At 37.5% G+C, this 20,034-nt stretch overlaps 1 protein-coding gene across 8 annotated transcripts in view; it reads left to right on the forward strand.

The window, feature by feature from the left end:
* FANCC (FA complementation group C) overlaps window positions 1-20,034 on the forward strand; it is a 265,947-nt gene that overhangs the window by 176,649 nt on the left and 69,264 nt on the right. The window lies entirely within an intron of this gene.

Raw genomic sequence — 20,034 nt, forward strand, 5'->3', positions numbered from 1 at the left:
GTGCCCCATTGAGTAAAAAACCCTAAATATACAGTAGAGAACACAAAGGAAGGGCTCAGCTCAGAGTGTGTATGTGTGTGTGTGTGTGTGTGTGTGTGTGTGTGTGTCTTATAAATTCACACACGCAAACAGTATTTACAAGGCAGCAGATACTTGATGTGCACATATGACTTATTTTAAGAAACATAGTATTCCAAAATCTAGACTAAACAAATGAAATAGATTCAGACAAATTAAAAGGCAATTAATCATATTACAAAATGTTCTTCACTCTGTGGGATAATTCAAAGTTGTCTTCTTTGGTGAGCAATTCATTTTTTTTTTTAAAGATTGTATTTATTCATTTGAGAGAGAGAGAGCAGGGGGAGGGGCAGAAGCAGAGGGAGAAGCAGAAGCCCTGCTGAGAGCAGGGAACCTGGCCCGGGGCTCCATCCCAGGGCTCTAGGATCATGACCTGAGCCAAAGGCAGACACTTAACCAACTGAGCCACCCAGGTACCCTGGTGAGCTATTCATTTTTAACAAATTATTAACTAAGAGAGTCTGGGGACAAGGGACTTTTGTCCCTGTGTTTTGCTTGTTGTTTGTTTTTATAAAGCTATTGTCAGTTAAAGCTCTATCAGAAATGGCCTTTGCTCTCAGCCTATGTGATCCTTTGCATCTGAACTTCAAAGTAAACTATAAAACTCTTAAACAAAAACACTGGAGAAAATCTTCATGACATTGATTTGGCAGTGATTTTTTTGGATATGATACCGTAAGCACAAGCAACAAAGGAAAAGTAGATAAATTGGACTTCACTAAAATTATGAATTTTTATGAATTATAAGACACTATCAAAGCAAAAAGACAGCCTACTGACTGAGTGAAGACTTTTGAAAGTCATGTATCCAATAAGGGATTAATATTGAAAGAACTGTAACTCAACAACAACAAAAAATTCAATTCAAAAAGAGAGTTGTTTATACATGTCTCCAAAGGTGATATGCTACCAGCTAGTAAGCACATGAAACAGTGTTCAACACCACCAGCTATTAGAGAAATGCAAATCAAAACCACAGTGGGATACCACATCACCTGTATTAGCATGATCTATAATTTAAAAAACAAGCAAAAATGGAAAATAATAAATGTTGGCAAGTAAGTTAAGAAAGTAGAACCCTTGTGCATTGTTGGTGGGAATGTAACAAACTATAGAAATGATTCCTGAAAGGATAGTCTTGCTGGTGGGAATGTTAAATGATATAGCCACGTGGAAAAGTTTGGCAGTTCCTCAAAAAATTAAACATAGAATTACCATAAGACCCAGCAATTCCACTCCTAGGTATATATTCAAAAGAACTGAAAACAGGGACTTGAACAGATATCTGAACACCATTGTACATAGCAGCATTATTCACAATAGCCAAAAGATGGCAACACTCCAAGTTCCCATTAAGAAAACGTGGAGGGGATAAACAAAATATGGGATGTAAATACAACAGAATATTTTTCAGCCATAAAAAGGAATAAAATTTCTACGTATGCAGGAATATGGATGGACCTTGAAAACATCATGCTTAGTGAAATAAGCCAGATACAGAAGGGCAAATCATGTATGATTCCACTTACATGAAGTACCTAGAAGAGGAAAACTCAATAGAGACAGAAGGCAGAATAGAGGTTATCAGGGGCTAGAGGGAATGGGGTTATTGTTTAATGGGTCTATAGGTTAATGAAAAGCTTTGGGTTTAGCTTGTGGTGATGGGTACACAGCATGTGAATGTGTTTAATACCACTAAATGGTTACCCAGAACAAATGATTAAAATAATAACAATTACATATATTTTACCACAATTTTAAAAAACCAAGGAAAAAAACCAAACATGATACCAACTGTACACTCCCTCAAATGACTAAAATTGTAAACACTCACATCAACATGTGTTGGAGAAGATATGGAACCACTGGATCTCTCATCTGCTGTGAGAATGTGAAGTGATGCCACCGCTTTGGTAAACAGTGTGGTAGTTTATTATGAAGTTAAACATACACTTACCATATGATCCACCAATTCCATTCTTGAGTGTTTACTCACAACAAATGAAAACATAGGTAGTCATAAATATTTCTATACAAATATCGTAGCTGCTCTATTTTGTAATAGTTCAAAATCAGAAATGATCCAAAGGACCACCTTAACTGGATGGATAAACAAATAAGTATTGTCTGTTACCACCATTTAAAAAATGAGAAGACAAGTCATAAACTGTGAGAAAATATTTTCAGATTATGTATCTGATAAAGGGCTCCTACCCAGAATATATAAAGAACTCCATAATAAGACAAATAACCCAAATATAAAGTACTCAGTAATAAGACCACCCCGTTGAAAAAAGGCAAAAGATTGGAAAACGTCATCAAAAAATATATATAAATGGCTAATAAGCACATGAATGCTTGTATGCAGATGTTCACAGCAGCATTATTCATAATAAACAGAAAGTGGAAACAACCCAAACATCCATCAGCTCACAAATGGATAAACCAAATATGTTGTGTCTATACAGTAGAATACTATACTTCACTAAGAAAGGAACAATTTACTAATTCATGTTGCAACATGTGTGAGCCTCAGAAACATTATGCTTAGTGAAAGAAGCCAGTCACATAAAACCGTATATTCTATGACTCCATTTTTATAATGTCTGTAATAGGTAAATCTGTAGAGACAGAGTAGATTAGTTGTTGCCTAGGGCGAAAGGTAGGAACAGGGATTTGCTGCCAATGAGCACAAAAGATCTTGAGGTGTTGGAAATGTCCTAAAAGTGGATCATTAGTGGTAATGGTTGTCCAACTTAGTAATTTATTAGAAATCTTTGAACTGAACATTTCAAACAGGTACATTTTGTGGTATATAAATTATACCTAAGCAGTTAGGAGAAGAGTCCCTAGGAGGACATGGAAAGGATTTACCATCATTTATTTACATGACAGGTAGAGACTTTGGTTTTGCCTTGAGATGAATGTTGAATAATAGAATTAGAAATTTATTAAAATGGACTTAAAACATCGGTAGGATACAATGTATATGTACACCCTTCACGGACATCCCAAACTATGTCGAGTTGATGATTTTCTTTAAAAATTTAACTGAGAATAAACAACAACAAAACAGAAACACTATTAACAAGTGAAAAATATCAGCCAGAGAATTGGAAGATATTTGCAACCTGTAAAACAGACAGGATTAGTATGGGAAGTATAGAAATACCTCCTACAAATCAGTTATAAAGAGGCAAACACTCCAGTATAGAAATGGATGAAATATATAAGTAACTTATTACTAAAAGAGGAAAGCAGAATAAATAACAAATATTTTTAAAATTCTTCAAGAGTGATGCCAGCAAGACAGTAGAATGGGAAGCCCCAGTCCTTGTTTTCATATGGAAACACTGAGTTAACAATGGTATATGACCCAAAGAACCTTTATGAGAACTCCAGAAACCAATTAAGGTGTTATAATACCCAGGCAAACTCAAAGTTCAAAATAACCATATTGAAATGGGTAAGAAAGCCATTTCAGGGGCACCTGGGTGGCTCAGTTGTTAAGCGTCTGCCTTTGGCTCAGGGTGTGATCCCGGCATTCTGGGATCGAGCCCCACGTCAGGCTCCTCCGCTGGGAGCCTGCTTCTTCCTCTCCCACTCCCCCTGCTTGTGTTCCCTCTCTCGCTGGCTGTCTCTCTCTCTCTGTCAAATAAATAAATAAAATCTTAAAAAAAAAAAAAAGCCATTTCATATCAACCACAGTAGCCCTTCCCCTAAGCTGGCTCAGTGTCATGGGATTGGGAAGGAACATTCCAGTTTCCAGCTTCTCCCTTGAGGGGGAAAGAAAAGAATGGAATATGGTCAGTGTTCCTGCTCTGGGGGGGCTGCCTGAGGGACTGGTGTCTCACTTGCCCGACTCTCACCACTGATGGGGAGCCAGCATACTTTCAATGCCTGGGGACTGTGGAACATTAGAGAGTCCTCAGCTGCGTTTTGTAGCACCAGAGAACTGATAGTGCTGCAGGCAGAGGTAAGCTCAGGAGAAAACACCCAGCTCACAGCTAATGTCTAGGTGGGGTGGGGATGGAAAAGAAGAGTAGAATGTTTATCTAATCCTCCAGCTTTTGAAGGGGCTACCTTAGGGATTGGTTTCAGTCTCCCTTGACTTGAAGCAGTGCCAGAACTGGCATACTTCGGAGGTCAGGAGGCTGCAGAGAACCAAAGAGTTTAATGGCTTGTTGTAGCACGAGAGAACCTGCAGTACCACAGACAAACACCAGAGGGAGGAAGAGATTGCAAACTCCTGAAAAACTGGTAAACTGTCTGGGAAATTATATCAACAATCCCAGAGAAGACACTTCCCCAGAAAAGATTCAAAAGACCCCCAGATTCTCTCACCAGTTGGTTAGTGAAAGTCTTCCCCTGTACAAAGGCAGTCCATAAAGACTGGGAGAAGTGGCTGTTTCTTTGGCTGCAGAAAACATAACAAAAAATAACAAGGCACACAAAGAAACAGTAAAACATGGCCCAAACAAAGGAACAAAATTAATTTGCACAAACCTACCCTGAAGAGGTGGAGAGCTATGAACTATCTACCTGGCAAAGAATTAAAAATAATCATCCTGTAGGAACTCAATGCACTACAATAGAATACAGATAAACAACTAAAATCAGAAAAATGTGCATAAACAAAATGAGAATATCAACAGATAGCAATTATAAAAAACAACCAAATAGACATTCTGGAACTGGAGGAATACAATAACTGAATTGAATTTAGTAGAGGGGTTCAACAGTAGACTTAGTCAAACAGTTAACTTGAAGATGCGTCACTTAAAATTATCAAATCAAGTAAAAAGAAAAAGAATGAAGAAGAGTTAAGTAAGTCTTAGAGTTATGGGACACCATCAAGTGGACCAATTATATGTATTGCAGGAGTCACAGAAGTGAGAAAAAGACAGCTTATCAAATCTGAGGAAGGAATTGGACATCCAAATTCAAGAAGCTCAAAGAACTCCCAACTGGAATAAATCCAAAAGGACCCCAGCAGGACATGTTGTAATCAAACTGTCAAGAGACAGAGCATGTTGACAGCAGCAAGAAAAAGCAAAAAAAGAACACAAGGAATGCAACACCTACAAGGAAGCTCTCCAGATTATCAGTGGGGATTCCTCAGCAGAAACATTAAGGCCAGAAGGGAGTGAGATGACATATTCCAAAGTGCTAAAACAAAAACCTGTCAACCAAGATTATTATATTCTGCAAAGTGTCCTTCAAAAATGAAGGAGAAATTAAGATTTCCCCAAACAAACAAAAGCTGAGGGAGTTCATCACCACTAGACCAGCCTTAGGAGATTTGTTAACGGGAGTTTTTCAAATTGAAACCAAAGGACTTTAGGCAGCAACACAAGAGCATACTGAAATATAAAACTCTCTGGTAAAGGTAAATATATAAACAAATGCAAAATCCTGTAATATTATAATGGTGGTACATAAATTACTTTTACATCTGGTACAGAAGTTAGACAATAAAAGCATAAGAAAGAACTGTAGCCATAAAATTATGTTAACGGGGGCACCTGGGTGGCTCAGTCGGTTAAGCATCTGCCTTCGGCTCAGGTCATGATCCCAGCGTCCTGGGATTGAGCCCCGCATCGGGCTCCCTGCTCAGCAGGAAGCCTGCTTCTCCCTCCCCCACTCCCCCTGCTTGTGTTCCCTCTCTCGCTGTGTCCCTCTCTGTCAAATAAATAAAAAATCTTAAAAAAAAAAAAAAAGAGAGAGAGAGAGAGAAAGAACTTGTATAATGGTAAACTGGTCGGTTAACCAGGAAGATACAACAGTTTATAAATGTCTCTGCACCTAATAGCAGAGCATCAAAATATATGAAGCAAACATTGACAGGATTGAAGGGAGAAATGGAAAGTAACACAGTAATCATAGGAGATTTTAATATCCCACTGTCAATAATGTACAGATCAACCAGACCAAAGATCAGTAAGGAAACAGCGGATTTGAAAAACAGAACACTGAACCCTGTAGATACATACAGAACACTGTGTACAGTAACAGCAAAATACATTCTTCTCAAGCACACACAGAACATTCTCCAGGATAGACCACATGTTAGGCCACAAAACAAGTCCTAACAAATGTAAGGTTGAAATTATATGACGTGCCTTCCAACCACAAAGGTATGAAATTAGAAATTGTTAATAAGAGGAAAACTGGAAAATTCACAAATATGTGCAGGTTATACAACACGCTCTTGAACAACCCGTGGGTCAAAGAAGAAAGCACAAGGGAAATTAGAAAATATGTTGAGACAAATGAAAATGAAATCACAGTATACCAAAAAGTATAGGATGAGAGGAAACTAGTACTAAGAGGAAAGTATGTAGCAGTAAGCACCTTCTTTAAAAAAGATCTGAAATCAGCAACCTAATTTTATACCTCAAGGAACTAGAAAACGAAGAACAAACTAAACCCAAAGATAGCAAAAGGAATGAAATAATAAAAGTTACAACAGAAATAGAGAATAGAAAAAAAAGAATTTTTTTTAATGATCAAGAAAAGTGACAAACCTTGACTAAGAAAATCAGAAGACTCAACAAATATCAGAAATGAAAGAGAAGGCATTACAACTGGTGGCAGAGAAATAAAAAGAATAAGAGACTATGGAGGAGGAGTTAAGATTTTGGAGAAGTAGGGGGCCCTAAGTTCGTCTGGTCATTGGTATTCAGCTAGATAGTTATCATTCTGAACACCTGCAAAATCAGTTGGAGATCTGAGAAAAGAAATGCTGCAGTTCTACAAATAGAAAAGCGACTACTATTTGGAAGGTAGAACCGTGAATCCGGGGTGATATATCGGAAGATAAGGCGGAGGGAAGGGAACCAGTTTAAGGAGACTACTGTAAAGTATTATAAGCAGTGGAATACAAAATCAGAACTTCTAGAAGGCTGCTATGCTAAGACATCCCTGGCTTAAAGGTGCTCAGGTAGTGAAGCGGGGCAGAAACCCAGGTGGGATAGCATGGTCTCAGGATCCCTGGCATCATAAGGAGAATGGGGGTGCCTGAGGTGGCCTAGGCATTGGAGCAAGGAAGCTAGCTGAAAACATGGAGTCTAGGTGCTGGCTTTCTGCTCTGTGTTGCCATAAACCACAAACTGCTACAGGGTCGACCGAGCACTCTCCTGGCAAGGGCCCAGCAAGGGCAGAGGCATAGGGAGAGCCCCCCTTCCTTCCCTGAGGAGGAACACCATGGGTCTGTGCCGCAGGAGTCTATAAAATTTGGAGTCTTGAAACGCAGAGCGTGCCTGAGATAACAATGCTTAGTCACAGGCTGGGTAAACACAGGTCTGACAAAAACCGAGGAGACAACAAGAGTGGTTGACTACTTTTCTGTGAAGACTCACTGAAGACTAGGGGCTGAGAACTTTCAGCTCTAGGGCTAGACAGTGAGACACCACCATATTCATTCGGCCTGTCCGTGCTAAAAGGCTTCAGGGAACAAAACAGCGCCACCTAGTGCAATCCGGAGCTGCTTACACTGAGCCAGGCCCCCTGGCAAGAGAGGGCTATTTCCACAAGTGCAAGGGTACCTGAAAATCAGCCCAACAGGTCCCTCCCCCAGAAGACCAGCAAGAACAACTGGCTAGCACCCTTTACTCATCATGGTAAGTACTATGCAAAGCTTCAGCTCTTGGGGAGAACAGTAGGTTTTTGTTTTTTGTTTTTTTTTTAAGATTTTATTTATTTATTCGACAGAGATAGTCAGCGAGAGAGGGAACACAAGCAGGGGGAGTGGGAGAGGAAGAAGCAGGCTCATAGCGGAGGAGCCTGATGTGGGGCTCGATCCCGTAACGCCGGGATCACGCCCTGAGCCGAAGGCAGACGCTTAACCACTGTGCCACCCAGGCGCCCCGAACAGTAGGTTTTTTTATTCTTTAGTCTTTCAGTTTTATTTTTTCTTCATCTATTTTATTTTTCAATTTTTTTTTACTTTTTATATATATGTTGTGCATATATATACACATATATATATGTATATATATATTATTTGTTGTTTCATTTATTTTTGTATATATATAAGTTTCTCTTTCTTTCCTATTTTGGGATCTAGTTTCTTTTAACAAGCAAACCAAGATACACCCAGGATCTAGTTTTTTGTTTTGTTCTGTGTTGTTTCTTGTTTGATTTTTTTTCTTGTTTTGTTTTTGTTTTCTTCTGCTTTGTTCTTTTTCTGTTGTTGTTGTCTTTTCTCTCTCTTTCTTCTTTTCTGGACAAAATGATGAGATGGAGAAATTTACCCAAAAAGAAGGAATAAGAGTTAGTATTCACTGCCAGGGATTTAATCAATACAGATATAAGTAAGATGTCTGAACTAGAATTTAAAATAATGATAATAAAGGTACTAGCTGGGCTTGAAAAAAGCACAGAAGACACTAGAGAATCCCTTACTGTAGAAATAAAGGCTGAAATTAAAAATGCTGTCACTGAGATGCAGTCCCAAATGGATGCCCTAAAAGTGAAGATAAATGAGGAAGAAGAAAGAGTCAGTGATATAGAAGATGAAATGATGAAAAATAAGGAAGCTGAAAAGAGAGAAAGACAACTACTGGATCAGAAGGCAGACTTTGAGAACTCAACGATTCCATAAAGTGAAGTAATAGCCAGATAACAGGGATTCCAAAAGATGAAGAGAGGAAGAGAGGGGCAGAAGGTTTATTTGAACAAATTATAGCTGAGAACTTCCCTAATCTGGGGAAGGAAACGGGCATTTAAGTCCAGGATGCAGAGAGAACCCCCCCACACACACACACACAAAATCAATAAATATACCTTGACATATAGTAGTGAAGCTTGCAAAATTCAAAGATCAAGAGAAAAATCTGAAAGCAGCTCGGGACAAGAGGTCCTTAACCTACAAGGGTAGACACATAAGGCTGGCCGCAGACCTGTGCACAGAGACCTGGCAGGCCAGAAAGGACTGGTATGATATATTCAGTGTGCTAAATGGCAAAAATATGCAGCCAATAATACTTTATCCAGCAAGGCTGTCATTCAGAATAGAAGGAGAGATAGTTTCCAGGACAAACAAAAACTATAAAGGAATTTGTGAACACTAAACCAGCCCTGCAAGAAATATTAAAGGGGATCCTTTGAAAGAAGAGAGAGCCCAAAAGTAACAAAGACAGAAAGGAACAGAGACAACAGACAGAAACAGCAATGTCACAGGTGATACGATGGCACTAAATTCATATCTTTCAGGAGTTACTCTGAATGTAAATGGGCTAAATGCCCCAATCAAAAGACACAAGGTATCAGATTAAAAAAAAAAAAAAAAAAGCAAGACCCATTCATATGCTGTCTACAAGAGACTCATTTTAGGCCCGAAGACACCTCGAGATTGAAAGTGCGGCAGTGGAGAACCATTTATCATGCAAATGGACATCAAAAGAAAGCTGGAGCAGCAATCCTTATGTCAGACAAACTAGATTTTAAACCAAAGAGTGTAATAAGAGTTGAAGGAGGACACTATATCGTACTTTAAGGGTCTATCCAACAAGAATAGCTAACAATTGTAAATATTTATGCCCCTAATGTGGGAACTGTCAAATAAGTAAACCAATTACTAACAAAATTAAAGAAACTCATTGATAATAATACAGTAACAGTAGGGGACTTTAACACCCCATTCATAGCAATGGACAGATCATCTAAGCAGAAGATCAACAAGGAAACAAGGGCTTTGAATGACACACTGGACCAGATGGACTTTACAAGTATATTCAGAGCATTTCATCCTAAAGCATCAGAATACACATTCTTCTCGAGTGCACATGGAACATTCTCCAGAATAGATCACATACTGGGTCACAAATCAGGTCTCAACTGGTACAAAAAGATTGAGATTATACAATGCATATTTTCAGATGACCACCTTTAAAACTTGAACTCAGTCATAAGAAAAATTTTGGAAGGACCACAAAATGCATGGAGGTTAAAGAGCATCCTACTAAATAATTAATGGATCAACCAAGAAATTAAAGAAGAATTTAAAAAATACATGGAAGCAAATGAAAATGAAAACATGACAGTTCAGAACCTTTGGGATGCAGGAAAGGCGGTCCTAAGAGGGAAGTTTATAGCAAACAGGCCTTTCTCAAGAAACAAGAAAAGTCTCGAAAACACAACCTAACCTTATACCTAAAGGAGCTGGTAAAAGAACAGCAAGTAAAGTCTAAATCCAGCAGAAGAGAAAGAATAAATATTAGAGCAGAAATCAATGATAGAGAAATCAGAAAAATAAAAGAACAGATCAAAGAAACTAGTAGCTGGTTCTTTGAAAGAATATTGATAAACCCCTAGCCAGACTTATCAAAAAGAAAAGAGAAAGGACCCAAATAAAATCATGAATGAAAGAGGAGAGATCACAACCAACATCTAAGAAGTACAAACAATTATAAGAGAATTTTATGAGCAATTAACAAATTAGGCAATCTGTAAGAAATGGAACGATTCTTACATATGAACATAGAAACTACCAAAACTGAAACAGGAAGAAGTAGAAAATGCGATCATACTCATAACAAGCAAAGAGATCAAATCACTAATCAAAAATCTCCCAACAACCAAGAGCCCAGGGCCAGATGGCTTCCCAGGGGAATTCTACCAAACATTTAAAGAAGAATTAATACCTATTCTTCTGAAGCTGTTTCAAAAAATAGAAATGGAAGGAAAACTTCCAAACTCATTGCATGAGGCTAGCATTACCTTGATCCCAAAACCAAAGACCCCACCAAAAAGGAGAATTACAGACCAAGATTCCCGAAGAACATGGATGCAAAAATTCTCACCAAGATACTAGCTAATAGGATCCAACAGTACATTAAAAGGGTTAGTCACCACACCAAATTAGTTTTATTCCTGGGCTGCAATCGTGGTTTAACATTTGCAAATCAATCAGTGTGATACACCACATAATAAAAGAAAGGACAAGAACCATATGATCCTCTTAATAGATGCAGAAAAGGCGTTTGACAAAATACAGCAACATTTCTTGATAAAAACTCTCTGCGGTATAGGGATAGAGGGAACATACCTCAATATCATAAAAGGCATATACGAAAAGCCCACAGCAAATATCATCCTCAATGGGGAAAAACTGAGAGCTTTCTTCCTAAGGGCAGAAACACGACAGGGATGTCCACTGTCAACTCTGTTGTTCGACATAATACTGGAAGTCCTAGCCTCAGCAATCACAAAATAAAGAGAAATAACAGGTATCCAAATTGGCAAAGAAGAAATCAAGCTTTCACTCTTCATGGACGACGTGATACTCTATGTAGAAAACCCAAAAGACTCCACCCAAAAATTGTTAGAACTGATAAAGGAATTCAGCAAAGTCGCAAGATATAAAATCAATGTACAGAAGTCAGTTGCAGTTTTATACAATAACAGTGAGGCAGAAGAAAGAGAAATCAAGGAATCAATCCCATTTATAATTGCACCAAAAACCGTAAGATACCTAGGATGTGATGAATATTGATGATGTGTAAAAATCGTCGTCAGTATACAAGCAAACCAAACTCAGCACTACACTAAAAAGATTATGCATCATGGTCAAGTGGGATATATTCCTAGCATGCAAAGATGGTTCAACATACAAAAACCAATTAGTGCAATAAACCATATTAGCTGAATGATTGACAAAACTACATCATGATAATTTCAATTAAATCAGAAAAAACTATTTGATAAAATTCGTCACCCTTTCATGATAAGAACATTCAACAAATTAGGAATACAAGGAAACTACTTCAACAAAATAAGGACCCTGTGTGAGAAGCCTGCAGCTAACATCATCCTTCATGGTGAAACACCAAAATTCTTTCCTTCTAAAATCAGGAACAAAGCAAGGATACCCTCTCTTACCACTTCTTTTTAACAAAGTACTGGAAGTACTAGAGCAATTGGGCAAGACAAAGAAACAAAAGGCATCCAAATTTTATTTTGTGGGGTTTTTAAAAGATTTTATTTATTTATTTATTTATTTATTTATTTATTTATTTATTTAGAGTGCACATGGGAGGAGGGACAAGGGGGAGAGAGAGGGAGAGAGAATCTTTAGCAGACTGCGAGCTGAGGGTAGAACCTGATGCTCAGTCCCATCCCCCCGAGAGCAGAAACCAAGTAGGACACTTAACTGACAGAGGCACCCAGGCACCCCAAGGCATCCAAAATTTCTTTTAAGATTTATTTATTTTAGAGAGAGGGAGTGTGTGCACAGGGGAGAGGGACAGAGGGAGGAGAGAGAGTCCCAAGGTGCCTCCATACTGAGTGTGAAGCCTTGAGGTGGGGCTTGATCTCACGACCTTGAGGTCAGGACCTGAGCCCAAGCCAACACTCGGACATTTAACCAACTGCACCATGCAGGCACCCCTCAAGGCATCCAGATTTTAAGGGACGGTTTACTGTTTGTAAATGACATGATCTTGTATGTAGAAAAATATAAAGACTCCACAAAAAAACTGTTAAAACTAATAAATGAATTCAGTAAAGTTACAAGATGCAAAATCTATACTCAAATATCAATTGTGTTTTAATACACTAATAGCAGTCCAATAAGAGATTTTTTTAAAAGCCCATTTATAATAACATCAAAAAGAACAAAATAGAAGTAAACTTAAGCAAATGAAAGACTTGTATGCTATAAACTAAAGAACATTGCTGAAAAAAATTAAGTATGACACAAATAAATGAAAAGACATTCTATGTTGAGCGATTAGAAGACTTAATATTGTTAAACTGTCCATACTACCCCAAGCAGTCCATAGATACGGTGCAGTCCTATTAAAATCCAAATGGCATTTTTCTTTTGCAGAAATGGAAAAAAAAGAGCCCTAAAATTCATATAGACTCTTAGAGGACCCCAAATAGCCAACAACCTTGAAAAGAAAAAACGATAGAGGACTCACACTTCTGGATTTGAAAACATATTTCAAAGTTACAGTCATTAAGCCTCTTTGGTACTGATATAAAGCCAGACATAGACACATGAAACAGAATAGCAAGGAAGTTGCAAAAAGATACTCATAATGTCATAAAACGATACATACATATAAAGTAAAAGTGTTAAAACTAGACAGAAAGGACTCATCATTAGGGGAGTGCCAGCTCCTAGGAAGGAGATGAGGAAATGGGACAGGAGAGAAGGGTATTTCAACTGTAACTGAAATATTTTTATTTCTTTAAAACCTCAACTGGAAATATCAACAAAATGTTAGCATTGTAAAATCTTGGCAGTGAGTACACAGGTCATGTTATTAATAATTCCCTATGTTTTTCTGTATATCATAATTTTATAATTAAACTTAAAAAATTGAAAATACAGTGTTAGCTAGTAAAATCCTGAAAATTAAAAAGATGATATTCATAATAAAGGAATAATTTCCTGCCTCAGGTTCTTATTTCCAAAATAGCAGGTATAGTTCATGAAAAAAACAATCATTTTTAATCAGCCTCAGATTGCTTAGTGTTTATTCCTCTCTGCAGTGTTTTTCCTATTTAGATCTTTTTGCACTGCACCCATTATTTGATTTTACTGGTCTTTCAGATTCTTTCTTCAGAATTTGTGCTTTTCATTTTCTCACCCTCAGACAGAATAGGACGGAAGCTCAGGAAGGCATTTAAACTCCACTGACTACAATTAGGGAAGCCTGCTGGAAGCTATTAGCTAATATTCTCTTTGCATCTGAGAAATTTCCATTTGTGCCAGATTGGATCATTTTGTGGGGCAGGTTTATTCCTAAATTTATGATTGTTTCTTCAGTAAGGATGTGTATTCTTCAAAAACAGTATGCACATAGTCCCTGGTGCAGAGCGAAGTTTACTGAAGGAAGTCCATGCTGGCACTCCAGCTGGCAGTAGCAGCAGGGATACAATGGTGATTAACTTGGTTAGAAGTTTCAAAACATTTTTAGTCAAAGAAAGTCAGTGATGTACTTAGTAAAATTCTTAACTGAATTTACCAAGAGTATGAGATGCTTGTCCTAGTAGAATGTCCTCTGGACACTGGCACATCTGATACATTCCTAATTTGCTCTGTTGAATAATTTTTACTATGGAGTCTTCATTTTTGAATGATTTTTAGAATTCAACAAGGAATGTCCTGCAGGTATTTTTTTTTAATGTGTTGGGTTTTTAGAGCAATTCAATCTCTTGAATTAAGTTCATTTATACTAATCAGAAGATTGAATTTAAAAAGCAGTTTGATGCTCAGCATTCTTTTTGAACCTCTTTATGAGCTTTTAAAGTCCTACTTTTAAGACCTCAAACCAGAAAGTTCTGTTCTCCATCCATAAAAGAACCTGGATCCCTTAAAGCTTATGTGAGACTCAGAAGTCCACATCTGTACTTCTCTAGTGAATTATAGGTCCAACCAAGTGTGTTCTCTTGTCTCAAGTAGAAATTGATTTCATGAAATCAGGTAGTGGAATGGCATCCCGGTAACATTTGAAAGAGCTGCCAAACTAGCTGGAGCCATTAGGGTTGTTGCTATCATAAGTTATAATAATAACTACAATATGCATCATCATAATACATAAATATATATATAAATATATATAATATATAAATTTCTCCTACTATATATATAGTAGATATCTATATATAGGATATATATCTATATATATAATAGATATCTATCTATATATAATATATATATTATATATAAATATATAAATTTATAAATATATAAATTTATATAATATAAATTTGTTATATATAATATATATTATATATATAGATATAGATATCTATAATATATATAATAGATATATATCCTATATATAGATATCTACTATATACATATTTCTCTCTGAAGTTTTCTGTACATTTTTAAGATTTAAAAGTCAAAAAAGTTGAATAAGAATATAATATAGTGAGCAAACTACTTTCTGGTATATTTGAATGTAGATATCTCCTATTTATGAGACTTAAATTTTGTTATTACTTTCCTTCCCCTAGGAAGACTTAAAATGTTCAAGCCACCAAGAGCCTCTCAAACTTAAACACCATATAAGCAATGCAATTGTGTTTTTTTCTGTGTTTTTAAAAGAGGGCATCTGCACTTGTTTGGTTTTTTTTTTTTTTCATTTTTTGCTACTTAAATCTTTTTAAAAAAAAGTTTTATTTACTTTTGCGAGAGAGTGAGCGAACACAAGTGGGGCGGGGGGCAGAAGAAGAAGACTCCCCGCTGAACAGGGAGCCTGATGCGGGACTCGATCCCAGAACTCTGGGATCATGACCTGAGCCAAAGGCAGACACTTAACCAATTGAGCCACCCAGGTGCCCACTACTTAAATCTTTAAAGTTCATTTCAAAAGACTCAAAAGTCTTGTAGGAAATACAGAATTAATCTCATAACTTAAATACATAAAATGTCAGAGGAACAAAAAAATAGGAAAATGTGTTTGGTTTCCTTTTGCATTGTTTTTAGAGGCCTGATAAATGGTCTCGTCATAGCATTTTAAATAGAATTTCACTTGCCACCAACTAAAATCAACAATTCAGTGACAGAATGTTTAAATTCTCTCCTGTTCTTTGCTGTAAACCATCCAGAAGGAATGACATTCTGGACTTTCAGAGCATCATCAGTTTATCTTGTAGTTCAGTGGTTTGCTGCAGATGGTTTGGAAGCTGCAGTATAGCCACATGGAAATGATGTTTCCAGCAGTATATGGTTACTGTTGAGCCTTCTGCGGTTGAATTTTTGTGCAAAAATCATTTGGAAGTGCTGCTCTGGCAATCAGTCAAGGCGTAATGCTTAGCGTAGTCCAGTCTGGAAAGTGTTGCATAACTATAGTTGAAGTTGGACCTCCACACTCTGGCAAGCTTGAGACCAAAAGAGGGAACCATGAAGGCTGTGAGCACTTTGAAGCCATTCAGAAGATCATCAGTTGACCTTGCCTGCATTTTGGTGGAACCAAGAGCTGCTGAAATTTATATGAGACTTCAGAATTTTTCAGGAAAATTCTCTTGGACCTTTCAGCCTAATTGGGAGATACAGTCTGCAGCCCATAAACTTCAGGGCTTGATAAATGTTCTTGGCACCAGGATTGTCTTTTCCACACACCTAGTAGCCAGTGATAGTGTCTGACTACTCTCTTTTAAGGTGATGAGAGAATGGTAAGAATTTTAAGATAATGAAAGAAAAGTTAAACTTACAGGTCTTTTAGAGAGGAGGATTGCTGCAGGGCAAGACCACTACCTTCCTGCTTCTTTATTTCAGAGTTCTGGATATACTGTGAGTACACATAACTATTTTTCCATTTCTCAAACATTCGCAGAGCCCTTACTCTATGCAGAATATTCTGCTAGATTCTGTGCAAAATACACACAAAAAACATTCCACATTCCACACATATGACAACAAAAACAACTCTCCCTTTCTCCCAACCTACCTAGTAAGTTTATAAATTCCAAAAATTTAAGGTATTTACAACTCAAGCTAAATCTCTCTTTTCGTTAAACTTAGATGATGGACTTGAAAACATTAATTATTTTTAGATCTAAAACCAAGGTGGGTTAGAGAAAGACGGTAGAGCACTGTGGAAGATACCTGTTGTTGAAGAGACCTTAGTCATTTAGGAAAGTGATACAGAGCAGCAAGTGAATTCTAGAAAAAGTGATTATTTGAGGAAAAAAGAGAAACTATTCACATATGAGAAGAAATCATTGTGTAGTTTGACAAAAATTTATTTCTGTGAGAATTTTACAGTTGATTATCAAGAAAATAATACAGCTCAACTGAAAATTTATAGGAATTAACAAAAAGTAATCTTAAATACAGTTCTATCATGTCTCCTTTAAGTGTTCAGATTATTACTAGAGATTGATATCTTATTCTGGGGACTGCTACTGAAGAAGTAGTGTAGACAGTGTTTCTCAGACTTCAGTATGCATAAGGATCATCTTATATTAAGATGTTAACAAGCAGAGGGCACCTGGGTGGCTTAGTCAGTTAAGCGTCTCTTTGGTTCAGGTCATGATCCCAGGGTCTGGGAATTGAGTCCCGTGTGGGGCTCCTTGCTCAGCAGGGAGTCATCTTCTCCATCTGCCTCTCCCCCCTGTTCCATGCTTGCTCCTGCTTACGTGCTCGCTCGCTCGCTCTCTCTTGCAAAAATAAATAAAATTAAAAAAAAAAAAAAAAGATGGTAACAAGCAGATTTCTTGGCCCCACCCATAGGTATGCTGATGCTGATGCTGCTGATTCTGAGGACCATATTTTTGGAGTAGCTCTGATGTAGAGTACTTGGCCATATCCTGAAGATTAAAGCGCAAGACCTGGGCACCTGGGCGGCTCAGTCATTTAGGCATCCGACTCTTGATTTCGGATCAGGTCATGATCTCACAATCTCATGGGTCATGGGGTCAAGCCCCACAGCATCGGGCTCTGATCAGCGGGGAGTCTGCTTGGAGATTCTCTCTGCTCCTCCCCCCACTCATGCACGTGCTCTCGCTTGCATTCTCTCTCTCTCCCCCAAAGAAAAATAAATAAATTTTTTAAAAAATAAAGTGTAAGACCTATGAAGAATAGTGGCTCTCATAATCTAATCAGGAGAGAATAAGATGAAAATGTAATGGAGGAGACTAAATCAAGTGATGAACTAAGTTCATACATGGCCTAGCATTCACTTTATACTCCAACTCCTAGAACTGATGGGGGAATTTTAACAATTAAGAATATAATACTGTAAAACAAGGGAGCATTTGATGACCCACAAATTACAGGAAAGGCTTCAAATGGCAGGTAGTGGGATATTTTTGAAGGAAAATATCACAGCCCAAAAGCTTGCAAGAGAGTACTACTGAAAAGGTAAAAGTAATGTTGGGGTGGATTCATGGAGCAGGAGGGTACGTGGCAGTCAACAAAACAGCTTGTTGGACTGTTGCAGTTCACAGAAGCCAGCTATGGGCTGCGCCTTAATACACTCCTCCTTATCCACCGCCTTCAAACAAGAGGCAACAGAAATGTCCTGTTTCCAGCAGGAAGGAAGGAGGAAGCTTTGGAGAAGTAAGCACCAAATGGCTATTAATTCCCAGCAGCTCCAATGCACAGAATGTGATTTGTTGGCAGTCCCACCCAGCACTACATCCTGACCTTCCCCACAAGTACCAGAGGAGGCTATAGTAAAAAGCATTCATGGAGAGGCTAATGGGGAATCCCAAATTCCAGAAAGAGCAAACACAAAAATCACCAGATATTCATGGAAAACCAGCACCATGAAGAAAAATGAACTAAATGCAACAAAACAGAAGATGCAACTACCAAACGCATTACGTTGGACAAGCAAGTGTTTTTTTTTTTTTTAAGGGATAATTAATTGTCCTAAGAATAATAAGAGAAACTACCAAATCCTTGAAATATGAATAAATTGCTTACATTTCTAAAAAGGGGACTTACAGGGAAAAAATGAATAAAAGGCTGAATAGGAGATAGAGCTGAATAGCAAATAATGACTTCAAAGATTGAGCCAAATAATTCTAGGATCAAGTACAAAAGGACAGAGAAGTAGAGAGTAAGAAGGTGGGGGTTTTTTAGTTTTGTTTTTCTTTTTTAATACAAGAAATCAGAGGGGTTTGTTGGGGAAGATGATGGAGTAGGAAGGACCAGGAATCCACCTCTTTACCTAGACCAAAATTTGACTGAGAGACTCTGCCTGATGTAACTGTTATGGAACTCTGGAGTCTGAGGACTTACAGCTTTAGGGGAATGGCTTGGACAGTAAATTTCAGCTGTTACCATGGTAGAGACTACCCATCACCAATACCCTAGACCCATGATGGGCAGCTGTACCTGCATTCCTAGACAGGCTTATAGTAGGAGGGGTGGGCAGTGCTTGATGAGTTTGGTTGAGTATCAGAAGATAATATGCACAGTTATATGAAGAAGCTATTAAAATACTCCTGCCTTTGAAAACTACATATCTGTGTGGGGCTAGGCTCTCTTCATATACTTTGGTCAAAACATAGTGCAACAAATTGCAGAAATGTGTACAAGCATCCAAATGTTTCTTTCAGGCCATATAGTAAGATTTACAAACATTTAAATGAGTGTACTCTTCTCACTATTTTTTTTTGTCTTGTAACTTATAGTTATGCTTAACAAAAAATGTTATTCATATTAACATCTAGTGAGTTTATCCTTGTTACTTTTAGTGAATTAATAAGTATTTTCAGGTGTCTCTGCTTTAATTTCAAAAGTCATAAATGTTGAAAGCTACAGCCTCATAAACAAAAGCTCTTTGGTATTCTCAGTAATTTTTAAAGTTTAATCTTTAAACTTCAAAGAGAATCTCCTGACCTCTACACAGTTTCTATCCCAGACCCCTAAAGAAGGGGAAAGGCTCAGGGAGACTATCTTGTGATGTATCATCAATAAAGTACACTGTACCCAGCTCAAAAAAAGGTACTTGTATATATAAGCAGACCAGCAATGGTCACCAGATATTTAAGGAAATCATATTAAGCATATAATATGAAAAAATAGAAAGCAATACTTAAAATAAAAGAGATTATTCAAAGAAAAGACTATCTCAAATAAATTAATATTAGTACCTCCATAAAAAGGTAATAGTATATCCATTAAATAAGAACAGGATGCTATTTTTTTAAAAAAAGGAACATCTAGGCTATTTAAAAAAAGAAGTTCTTGTAAATTAATCATGAGAGAGTGGTAATGAAAACCATAATAAAAGGATTGGGAGGCGCCTAGGTGGCTCAGTGGTCCTTCGGCTCAGATCATGATCCCAGGGTCCTGGAATCGAGCCCCGCCTGGGGCTCCCTGCTCATTAGGGAGTCTGCTTCTTCCTCTCACTCTGCCCCTCTCCCCCTGTTGGTGCTTTCTCTCTCAATAAACAAAATCTTTAAAAAAAAAAAAGGATTGGAAGGTAAATTTGAACAGTTCTTTCAAAATCTAGAGTAAAAAGACCAAGAAATGAA

The sequence above is a fragment of the Ursus maritimus genome, unplaced genomic scaffold (genome assembly GCF_017311325.1).
Source record: "Ursus maritimus isolate PB19 unplaced genomic scaffold, ASM1731132v1 scaffold_34, whole genome shotgun sequence".
In the NCBI taxonomy this organism is placed as follows: domain Eukaryota; kingdom Metazoa; phylum Chordata; class Mammalia; order Carnivora; family Ursidae; genus Ursus; species Ursus maritimus.